The sequence below is a fragment of the Topomyia yanbarensis genome, chromosome 1 (genome assembly GCF_030247195.1).
Source record: "Topomyia yanbarensis strain Yona2022 chromosome 1, ASM3024719v1, whole genome shotgun sequence".
Classification (NCBI taxonomy): domain Eukaryota; kingdom Metazoa; phylum Arthropoda; class Insecta; order Diptera; family Culicidae; genus Topomyia; species Topomyia yanbarensis.
In genome coordinates, this window is record NC_080670.1 from 138,913,567 (window position 1) to 138,925,667 (window position 12,101).

At 40.2% G+C, this 12,101-nt stretch overlaps 1 long non-coding RNA gene across 1 annotated transcript; it reads left to right on the forward strand.

The window, feature by feature from the left end:
* Positions 1-7,250: 7,250 nt before the first annotated feature.
* On the forward strand, positions 7,251-9,596 carry LOC131694101 (uncharacterized). The gene is made up of 3 exons (XR_009306410.1): positions 7,251-8,974; positions 9,045-9,347; positions 9,438-9,596. It is a non-coding gene; the product is annotated as an uncharacterized LOC131694101 (long non-coding RNA).
* Positions 9,597-12,101: the final 2,505 nt, after the last annotated feature.

The window sequence follows — 12,101 nt, forward strand, 5'->3', positions numbered from 1 at the left end:
TGGCAGAGTTTCTGCACAGAGAACAGACGTCCATCTTCAGCATTCAACTTGTGTAAAATCTCTAACGGTTTCGAAGGTAGTTTGGATATCTAAACCAGGTGCGCTACTGCCCACTGAGACGTCCAAAAATTTGTTTCAAAATCGTTCAACACGGGTCCAACGATGGACGTTCGTTGAACGGTTATTTGTACGTTGTCCAAATTGGTCCAACGAACGTCCGTCATTGGACGATTTTGAAACCAACCGTTCTTAGAGGGTGTCGTCATGTTTTTTTGTGGCTGAGTCCCACTGAGACGTCCAAAAAATTGTTTCAAAATTGTTCAACACGGGTCCAACGATGGACATTTGTTGAACGGTTATTTGGACGTTGTCCAAATTGGTCCAACGAACGTCCTTTATTGGACGATTTTGAAACCAACCGTTCTTAGAGGGGTGCGACAGAATTGACAGCGGTTATTCCTCTACCCAGTCAAACTAGTCCGAAACCGATTCGGACTTCCAGCATGAATTCCAGCTCAAATGCGTCAACCGATAGAGTCAGAATCGGTTGTTTTCTTTGAGCTAGATTCCATGCTGAATCCATCCAGGATTTCGAACCGGTGCCGGAATCGATTTGACGGATAGTTGGGATAGGTTGGTGTGGCGGCGCTAGTGTTTTTAGTATATTAATTCAAATGTTTACACACGTTTTTTAAATATTTTTGTTCGATCATGGATGTCTGTTCTCTGTGGTTTCTGCGAGCATTTTGCGCGATTTGTGCGAGAATTCTGGCAACGAATTCGCTCAAATGCAACAACCGTTTCTGACAGAAGCGGTTAAACCAACCGATGCTGCTCACTTCCCACTGAGACGTCCAAAAAATTGTTTCAAAATCGTTCAACACGGATCCAACTATGGACGTTTGTTGAACGGTTATTTGGACGTTGTCCAAATTGGTCCAACGAACGTCCTTCATTGGACGATTTTGAAACCAACCGTTCTTAGAGGGTTTTATCCAGAATCCACTCAGAAATGTACGGCCAAGATCTCTGCACGCTTCCTGCCACATCTTTGTCAGATGTTTTGCTCGATTCGTGCTGAATTCTACCAGGTAGGAATTGCCAGGATCTTTGCACAGTTTATGTCCGAGTTATGCCAGAGTTTTGCTCGGTTCCTGTCAAAATTTGCCAGAAAACACGAGCGAAACCGAGTTCGCCCTAGCTCAACTAACCCGACAGGATACGCGCAGAAATCTGACAGGGCTGCCAAACCAAGACTTACAGAAATCTAGCAGAGCGGTCTCTGCCAGAAAATTTGCTCACTGGAACCCAGTCAAACTAGTCCTGAACCGGTTCAGACTTCCAGCATGAATTCCAGCTCAAATTCATCAACCGATAGAGTCGGAATCGGTTGTTTTCTTTGAGCAAGATTCCATACTGAATCCATTCAGGATTTCGAACCGGTTCCGGAATGGATTTGACGGATAGTTGGGATAGGTTGGTGTGGCGGCGCTAGTGTTTATCGTATATTAATTCAAATGTTTACACACGTTTTTTAAATATTTTTGTTCGATCATGGATGTCTGTTCTCTGTGCAATAACCATCATACGAGGATAAATAAAGAAAGCCTTATTTCACATGCATACGATTTAGATACGCATACGATTGTATGTACGGTAAGAACTGTGAGCATGAGTGCAAGCTGCAAGCACAGAGAACAGACATCCATGATCGAACAAAAATATTTAAAAAACGTGTGTAAAAATTTGAATTAATATACGATAAACACTAACGCCGCCACACCAACCTATCCCAACGATCCGTCAAATCCATTCCAGAATATGGCATCTTGCTCAAAGAAAACAACCGATTCCGACTCTATCGGTTGAGGCATTTGAGCTGGTATTCATACTGGAAGTCCGATCCGGTTCCGGACTAATTTGACTGGGTAGAGGAATAACCACTGTCAATTCAGTCGAACTCGAACTTGTGTAAAATCTCTAACGGTTTCGAAGGTAGTTTGGATATCTAAACCAGGTGCGCTACTGTCGTCATGTTTTTTGTGGCTGAGTGCGACAGAATTGACAGCGGTTATTCCTCTACCCAGTCAAACTAGTTCGGAACCGATTCGGACTTCCAGCATGAATTCCAGCTCAAATGTGTCAACCGATAGAGTCGGGATCGGTTGTTTTCTTTGAGCTAGATTCCATACTGAATCCATCCAGGATTTCGAACTGGTTTCAGAATCGATTTGACGGATAGTTGGGATAGGTTGGTGTGGCGGCGCTAGTGTTTTTAGTATATTAATTCAAATGTTTACACACGTTTTTTAAATATTTTTGTTCGATCATGGATGTCTGTTCTCTGTGATACAATAGTTACGTTAATTACCTGTCCGATTTGATAAATTTTCGCATTTGTTTTCAAAAAATAATCCAGGAACTTAATGAAACCGTTGGTTATAAATCGAGTACTATAGCTCTACTACTATAAAATAAAAAATATACTACTATAAAATACTCTTGGTTCGCAACTATAATAGACCTTTCTCGTCAAAAAATTTTATATGCAGAACAGCTTCCGTTTTCATCGCTGGATCAATTCTGAATACTGTCACGTTAATTTGGTGTCTCTAACTATTGAAAAAAATTAAAGGGTTGTGTACAGGACACGACCGCGGTGACATTAAAAATATAGCTTTTTTTGTCTATCACACATATCGACACACGTTCTTGTTCACTCGCCTGTTTTCATATGTTACAATTTGCTATATACCCTCCCCATTAAAACATAATTTATTGAAGGTCTTTTAACGGTAATCTATTAATTAATCAAGTATCTCACTAGGTGATTGGCATTATTTGGCTGATCCATCTAGTAAAAATAGGCTGGTCTGGTGTGATGAGGAAACCCACGCCCGCCAACGGAAATATACAGATTCTCCATAAAATATGAAATTTCATTTTCCATTTAAATTTTCAATAATGTACTAATGAACTTAAGTAAACAATCTTAAGTGTAAGTATTTCTTGATCGATTAGTGGTGGAAAAATGAAATTATTTGATAAATTACATTGTTATGCAACTTTCGCACTACCAGTTAAAACGGGTTTTTATGCTATCTTGGTGACATTTTTCTTGTTGCTAATTATTAAAACGTGTTATAACTCTGTAGTGTAAACATTGTATTATTAAACCAATTCTGCAGCGTTTTATGTTATATAGGTGTTTTATGTGGTAATAGGACTGACATAATTATATCTTCAGTACAGCGGTTTGTTTCATAATTTAAAACAGATTTATTTTAAAATTTAAATTAGTATACCCAACCGTATTTGTTGTATACCTTAAAACGCAATTTGAACTGTGTTTTAAATACATAGGGTAGGACAGATGTTCTGACTGGTTAAACTGGGAAAACAATTTTAAGTCCAGTAACGCTTAAGACATGGCTTGAATTTGAATCGAAAAAGATGGGTGGGTAATGTCTGCGACATAACCGGAGAGATGTAGAATACATAAGGAACACGTTCTTCAAATATGTTGATACTCATTAGGATTTTCGGACAAAAGCTGATTTGGGCGAAGAATATTTCAAATTATTCTTTACAAAAATGATGGTGGTCCTGAAAAGGACCGGTTTTGTTGGCGTTGTTGGCCTTGGTGAGGGAGATGGCTAACGATGAAATTAATTGTTAGCATGAGGAAGTCGCGTAGTACTGGCCAATGGAAGAACAGATAATAATTGATTCCTGAAAATCAATTTTTCTTTATTCATGTAAATTATACATACTTACAAATCTAACAGAAGATTCCTGATCATATTTCTGAATCATTAGTGCGAACATTGTGTAATTTGGTTAAGTACAATGAAAGTTACAAACTTTCCAAACTCGACCTTCTGTTCATTCAGAAATATTGAAATGGGGTGTCGTGGTCACAATAAAAAAAGATGGGTGGGTAATGTCTGTCACATAACCGGAGCGTCGTGATTTCAATTCGAGACGTTAATTTAAAACTAATAATATTCAACAGAATCACGTTTGAATGGGAAATTTTCAAATAATTCTCTATGGTAATAATGGTGGTTCTGAAAAGAACCTTTGGTATCGGCGTTGGTGTTGATGGTGATGCGCTGGATCGTTGGATATTTTTGGCATGATAGTTACGTGCCTGGCGAACTGTTTTGTAGCCTCGAACAAAACGACAAGACTGGCTTCTTCGGGTACCATTACGGCTGAACTTTATAAGCTTAGCTCGACTTTGAAATCCTGCACAATCTCACGAATCAGACACTGGTAGGGCCATTTTGTTTGCTACTAGCACGGAGCTGCACAAAAAATCATTTAATACAGTTAGTTCACGGGGGCTGCCAAAAAGCTTGAATAGAAGCATGCGACTTCAACGTTTCTCTTAAACACATGCAACAACACATTCGTTTTGGTAATACTGATAATAACAGTAGAAAGGAATGGAAAAGCAGTGCACGACACGAGCGAGAGGATAATTTAAATTTTTGTTCCGTGTGCAAGCTACTTCTTTCCACCGAACGTATTATGTTGCTTGTTGAAAATTTGCTACACACCTTAAAATAAAAGTTTCAGTTTAACTCTCACTAGAACACAATTGATTGGTCCTGAAAAGAACCGTTGCTTTTATTGTAATTTACGCCCACTCCCACAAACCGACCAAGTAGGCATCAGTGGCTTCATTACGGCTGAGTTTTGTAAGCGTAGCTCGACTTTGAAGTAATACACAACCTTACGAACCAGACGCTGGAATGTTAGCCAGCGGATTAGTTGCTCCGTTGCCCTTTAGTTGGGGCGAAATACTAGCATGGCGACAGTTCCTGATCGGTAGTTGGTTGCGATGGGCCACCAGTAGCTGGGCACTTTTGCGGACCGTCATCATCGCCAACTGCTTTCCTCCGGTGGACTGGCTGCTTGCTAGTGCTTGAACGAATACGAATGATGAGAAAAACCGACCGACCAATATTCATATATGAAAACACAAGAAAGCACTACTATCGCTCTCCCGCTCGTTTTCGTGCCATTCCTGTGCCTTTCCTTTCCGTTCGGCTACCAATACTAGCATAACCAAAACGAATATTCTGTCTTTCCATCGCCTTCAATCTAGTGGCCAGTGCTAGCAAACTTGCATGTTCAGTTTTTCAATAACAACATTCCAACAATATTTTCAAAGAATGTTGCAGATTTGAAAAGAAGGAAGGAGAAGATTTTCACAAACTTAAATTCTTTTGTTTTATTTGTTAGCGCTGATAAAGGCTATTTAGTTTGCTACTAGCAAGGAGCTGCACAAACAAATCGATTTATGCAGTTAATCAATGGAGGCTGCCAAAAAGTTCGAATAAAAGCATGCGACTAGTGTACTTTGCATGTTCTATATTTTATCAATACTAGAGAGGATCAATAAAATAATTCAAATTGTTATAGCGACATGCAATTGTGGCAACACTGGCCATGAGATGGTGGGGGAACACGCACATTCGTTTCAGTTATGATGGTAGTAGCAGCAGAAAGGAATGGAAAAGCAGTGCACGAAAACGAGCGAGAGAAGATAATTTAAATTCTCTTTCTTTCTTTCCACACATCGTATTTCTTATATTGCTTTCTGAAAATTATTTGTTATACACCATAAAATGTAAATTTCAGTTTAACTCTTATTAGAACACAATTAATTGGTCCTGTAAAGAACCGTTTATTGTTTTATTGCGGGAGCATAATTCAGACGCACTCCCCGCGGACACGGTGAGCTAGAAAGCACTATTTTGCATTCTCGAACAAACCGACCAAGTAGGCATCGTTGGCTTCTCGGGGCATCATTACGACTGAGCTTTGTAAGCGTAGCTCGACTTTGCAGTCCTGCACAATCTCACGACCCAGACGCTGGAACGATAGCCTACTCTGTTGCCCTTTAGTTGGGGCGAAATTCTTGCAGGGCGACAGTTCCTGATCGGGTTGCGATGAGTCACCAGTAGCTGGGGCACTTTTTCCGCCGTCGTCATCGCCGACTGCTTTTCTTCGGTGGACTGGCTGCTTGCTAGTGCTTGAACGAATACGAATGATGAGAAAAACCGACCGACAGATATTTATATAATCGCGCTAATATGCACTACTATCGCTTTCTCGCTCGTTCTCGTGCCGTGCATGAGCCTTTCCTTTCCGTCCTGCTTCTAATGGCCTAACCAAAGGAATATGCCGTCTTTCCCCCACCAAGTGCTCTCGTCAAGCAACCCAATGCGAATAACCATACGAACAAACATGTAATGGACCTATATATAAACTTTTCATTATTTTATTGTTCGGTTGGTCTACCATAACGACGGCTCTGTGCGGGATGGGCTGAAAATTTTCACTTTTCCGAGTCGTTTTCGAAAGATTTTTCAAAACACATTTTTTTGTTATTAGTACATGTTATACATACTTCCATTTTTAATACAGCATAGAGGAACATATTTGCAACAAATTGGTCTAAAAATCAAATCATTCTGTTAAGTATGATAAAAGTTATTAACGTTCAAAATCTGACGCGGCGCCGCAGCCGATATTTTGAAACGGGACCCCTATATTGAAACCTTAAATGTATTCTACATTAAAAGAACACCCGCTTCAACTGCTGCTGGGACGGTAAGTTCTGTTTTAAAATTTTCCGTTGTGTGCAGTACGAAACAAAAGTGTTTGAAATTAGAAAACAAAAAGTTCTGCTGGGAATGTGATTGTTTCCGATGCAATTACACTCAGATTTTTCACGCAGGGGATACAGGCCGTGTAAATGAAAACCGCGTAAATTTAAAAAAACGCGTTAATGAAAACCGCGTAAATTTCAAAATCCGCGTAAAAAACCTGAGTGTACTCTCCTATATAAAATATTACGCTGCTGAACAGTGCAATAACTACAGAAGCACGTTGTCAGATGCCTTACTGATAAAAAACATACAACCGAAATATGAAACATGAAAACCAATTGGCTCTTTACCCTACGCAGCTACAAAGCGCCGTAAACATGGATTAACAAGTTACAACGCACACGCATGCATAAAAATAAATATATTTTTTTCAAACGCAACACTCTTAAGCAGCACACACCGTATTGAATTAAATCCAAACCACCCCGCCCACCCACTTTGCAAATCATTCTGTGACACCATGCTGGTACCCGAAAAATCCGCACACGGCCACCGCTGCCGAAAATGCATAGCGTCTACCGCTTATTGTAGTGCCCAGACGCTGCAGTCATGATCTTACCCGTTCGACATAAGAACAAAAACTGATTCAAACGGGTACGCGTCACCTCTATTTATAAACTAACCGTATATGGTTTAGTCACTTAGGTGCGAGTGTGTGCAAATGCCAACGTTACCGAAAATCGATAGCGCTTATTGCATCGCCCGGAGACGACGTTGCTCGTGTGGGATAAGAGCAACAACTGATTTAAACGGACATGCGTTGCTTCTATTTATGACTTTTCGTGTTTCATTGAGCAACTAAGCTGCCCTCTTTTGACGGCTGTGTCTGAGAAATCTGCCTCACGAATGGTATTTTTCCCGTTTTTTGTGAACTTTTTAATTTTACCAATTTCCAAAAGTCTACTTTTATTGGGGAGATATTAAATTATTACCAATATTTAAGTTAGGTGTTTCTGAATCGGTTGGTGTATGAATGATTAAAATCCATCTAGTAATATCGGAGTTATAAGCGTGCAAACCTTACATAGTTTCGTTACATGGGAGATAGTTTAGATTTTAGAATGACACCTAGCCCCAGATAGTGGAGTAAGACATTTTTAATGTCAAAATCAAAAATTCTTCGAGCTGCCCATTTTACTCTGTATTCCCCTGTCCTATTTTACCTCGATTCTCCATACTTTTTCACCATTTGGATGAACTTCGAGTGGGGAATATGAAATAAAGTTACGGCGGGTAGCCTATAACATAGTTCCAGTAGCCTACCGCTAGCCGGCATCTGTTTTAATCTGGCTATTCGCCGTTTCGTTTACTGGGTATGAACTCCAAGAGTTCATTCCAATTTGTCAAAAACATTGTTTTGACGTAGATGAACCCCAAAACAGTGTTGCAGAATATACCGATTTATCGATATTTAAACCGATTTTTAATTTCAATACCAATAATGTTACTAAAAATACCGATTTCTTTTTTCTTACCAAAAAATCACGATTTTCATATAATAAGATATAATAAGATCAATATTATTACGTATGGGCCTTTTTAGAAAATGTCTTCACCTTTCCACATCAAATCATCCGGAAATTGATTCAGCAATCTGCCAGGTTACCAAATACAAATATGTTAATACGGAATGCTCTGAGGATTTTTTGAGGACACATTTTATGACCCAGGTACACTGTCAGAGTGACAGCATACTTTGATGAAATTGTGCTAAAACTGGCTGCACTGATAGATTTGTTTTTGATTGTTTGACACTTCTAAATATTTTAGTTTTCTGCAGAAAAAATCTCAGAAAACTAACGACTGATTTTTGTTGACGTCGGGCACCAGTTACAGTTACAGTTTGAAATTATATCTCTCCTCGGATGAACGCGCCCGTTATGTGTTACCCCGCAACAGCTGACTTAACTGATTGTTCAAATCCTCGAATTTATCCTGCTCGCTGTCGTTCATGTTTTTATTACTTTCCCCTAGTTCTACACAATCATTAGCCATTGGATCGGTTCGTGATTTTAGGGAATAGTAAACGTTATGAAAAAATCCATTGTATAATATAATTATAGTGTATAGTTCATGAATCCGAAGTGGTTCAAAAGGATGTCGCTGTACAGATTCAGAGCGGCCGCTTCCAGCTCAGCAAAAGTGAAAGCCACTTGACGGTTAAATTCGTAGTGTGTCCGCTGATAGCGCTCGGGGACAGAAAAATCTCATAGGTCATAGTCGCTTCCGACTTCGTTGCCGTCAACATTAAACACAACAGCAAGATACTTGGAAAGGACTCTCGTTCGGTAAGTTTTTACCATAAGCTTCCCCCTGCAACATTCTTTTTCATGTCTAGATGTCCTTGTTGATTTACAGAACAAACATAATGGAAGCGTATTCTACACGCACATATTCACTCGGGCCAACCGTGTGACTCATTTGGAAAAAGGACTCATCGTCGGTTTCATGGCAGCGAAGTGAGCAGACAAAAAAGGCATCGTTTTTTTTCACATGATCGTTCTGAGCAAAATTCAGCGATTTGCCAGGCATAAACCACCGATGAGACAGTACCCGTTCGGATTCAGGACGTTTTCCCATACATTGTACCCGGTCGAAGCGATGGCAAGCGATGCAGATAACTGGGTCAAAAAGGCGGAGGTTCTGAGAATTTCTGCACTCGTAAGTGTTCTTTTTGTCATAACCACCTAAACTATTTTTGGAGCCATCATTGTTCCATGGGATTTAAATTTTCCTTTTCAATAAAAATAGGTTAGCGATCTGAGTATGACCAAGGACAAGGAATCAGAACCGGCGACTGACAGTCCAGAGAAAGAGAATGCGGAAAAACCTTCTAGTCCATAGCTCCTGAAGAAAAACGAGCTGAAGCGAATATGGAGAAACAGCTTCCTCCACGGAAAATGCAGAGGCATGCAAGTAAGTCGAAATATTTAGTGTCAGCTTTAAAATTACCCGATTAATCTTTTAGCGCGGCGAATGCAAATTTGCTAATTGAAATTATTCGCAAAGATCTAGTAGAATTAAAACTGGAGGTGCTGCGAAACGATCCTTTTTCGACGCTATACTCGGTTAAAACTATCGACGCTTTGCACCTGATGCCGGAACTGCCCACCCCGAGAGCAGATGAGCGCTGGGGAATGTTTTCAGCCACCTGGAGGAGGAAGTTCAGCGCGGAAGAAATGTTACCAGACTTCGCCGATCTGGTATCTGGACTTTTTTGATGATCTCATAGAGATTGGGTGTGCAGATGGGCGTTTAAACACAGACTAACAGACATAACACTATGAGGGAATTCCTTCAAAAAACATCGATCCGACAATTTTCCCAGAACACTAGCTCCACCTTTTATTCACAGTCCCAAACACTCATTTACTGGTGGGTTATCCCTCAGGTTTGGGAATAATTTTTCACTAGTGATCTATCCCCCACATGCTTGTTCATATGTCAGTGGCGCCATAATTTCAAATGTGGCCACAGTCCCAACTATAAATATATTTAAAATGAACGTTAAAGCGGGCGAAGCTTTGTTTTTGAGTGTTATGTCTGTTAGTCTGTGGATTAAAGTTCTGGGAGGGAACGACTGGTAGCTTTTAGATAAATTGTTTGGAGTCATTTGTTTTTTATTACAACTATTGACGGACGTTTCATTGCAGGATATATATGAAGCTGAAAACAACCACAACAATGGGGTAACTAACATAAACCTCGCCGGTGACAAAGTGATAGTCGCACGATTGAGTGAACGAATCGATTTTCTGAGACTGGAAACGTACACGTAAGGTTTTCAGATCGATTGGGGATTTACGTCTGCATATGGGCGAAGTAAGTTCTATGTTTCAAGCAATTTTTTAAGCTCACCTATGGCGCAGACAGATTTTACTTGTTCTTTTAAAATACTGTATATTCTAAGTCATTTAATTTTCACTCTGTAATGAGTATGTCATCAAGTGCCTTAATTCTTTTTCTTTTTAGCCCACGTACGCAGCGGTTCGGCAGGAAGCATTAGTTTATTTCAGCAACCCGCCGGCTCAAATCCGTCCACAGCGTTGCCAGCTCAACATCACGCATCCGAGGAGGAGCTTCGATGTATCCTGGAGTTTCACCAGCAGGGTCACCGGTGACATGTTTGGAAGTGGCGGGCGGTACAGTCATTACTGGCAGCCAGGGCCACACTGTTAACGTGTTCCGGCTTGATAGCCACCTATTGCAGTTCACCCTAAACGGCCATTGCGGTCCTATCACATGTATTTTCATAGACCAGTGGCAGGCCGAGATGGGCGCATCTGGTTGCCAGGATGGTGTACTATGTGTGTGGGACTTGATACGGGGTATGTCAGCCAAATTTACGGTATGGCCTAAATCTACATAATTAAATTGATTGGTTATTTATAGGTGCCTGTATGTACAAAATTGAACCCCATGACGACATGACGTCGCACTTGCCTGTTCCCCGAGTTACGCAATATCGCTCGGACTGAACGAACGAATACGGTTTTGGGATAGATTTCAGGGTCAGCCGCTCAACACCATGACCGTCAGTCATGCATGTTCATCGCTTGTGATGCTGACGCTTCTGAACGAAGCCATTGCTAGCACGAGTTTTTGATTTGGAAGGATAGTTGCTGAGGACCATTCTCACAATAGTATAAAAGTTCTAACCTCAAAAACAGACAACAATAAAATGTATTTCTTTCAGAGTTTATAATATCCATTACATGATCAAATGCGCTGATGGGTTAGGCGTTGGATTCGGCTATATTCCATAGTCATTGAGGCTAGATCATAGAATCATGTTAATTTGACAGACTGCAAGTGTTATTAGTAGCACAAACAGCTAGCAGCCCAGCTAGTATTGTTCTTTCTGCTTGCAACCAACCTGGTTATATTGATGTCAATGCTAAATTCGCTGTTGCAGCTGTATGGTCGCTATACTGTTCCATGTGTTATGGGATTTGCTATTAACATGGGACAGTTATGCTTAGAGCACCAGATTCTAAAAGCGACCAATTTTGGCCAATCACGAGACAAAATCACGCGTAACAATTAATAATAAATTAAATTGTTGCTGAGTAATTTTTGTTGTACATGAATAAAACACCGATTGCCTCGTTACCTATGCTGCCGTGATCCGCATAACAGTCCCATTTGGGTTTCCTATGCAGATGGGACAGTTATGCGTATCACGGCAGTATGGCTAAATAACCATTAGAAAGGTTATGAGCTTATGTTATCGCATTTTATAATCATTTATACTACGTAACAATTAATAATAAGTTACATTATTGCTGAGTATTTTTTGTTGTACATGAATAAAACATACCGATTTCCTCGTTACCTATGGCTAAATACCCATTAAAAAGGTTATGAGTTTATTGTTGTCGCATTTATAATTATTTATACTACTTTCAAGTGATC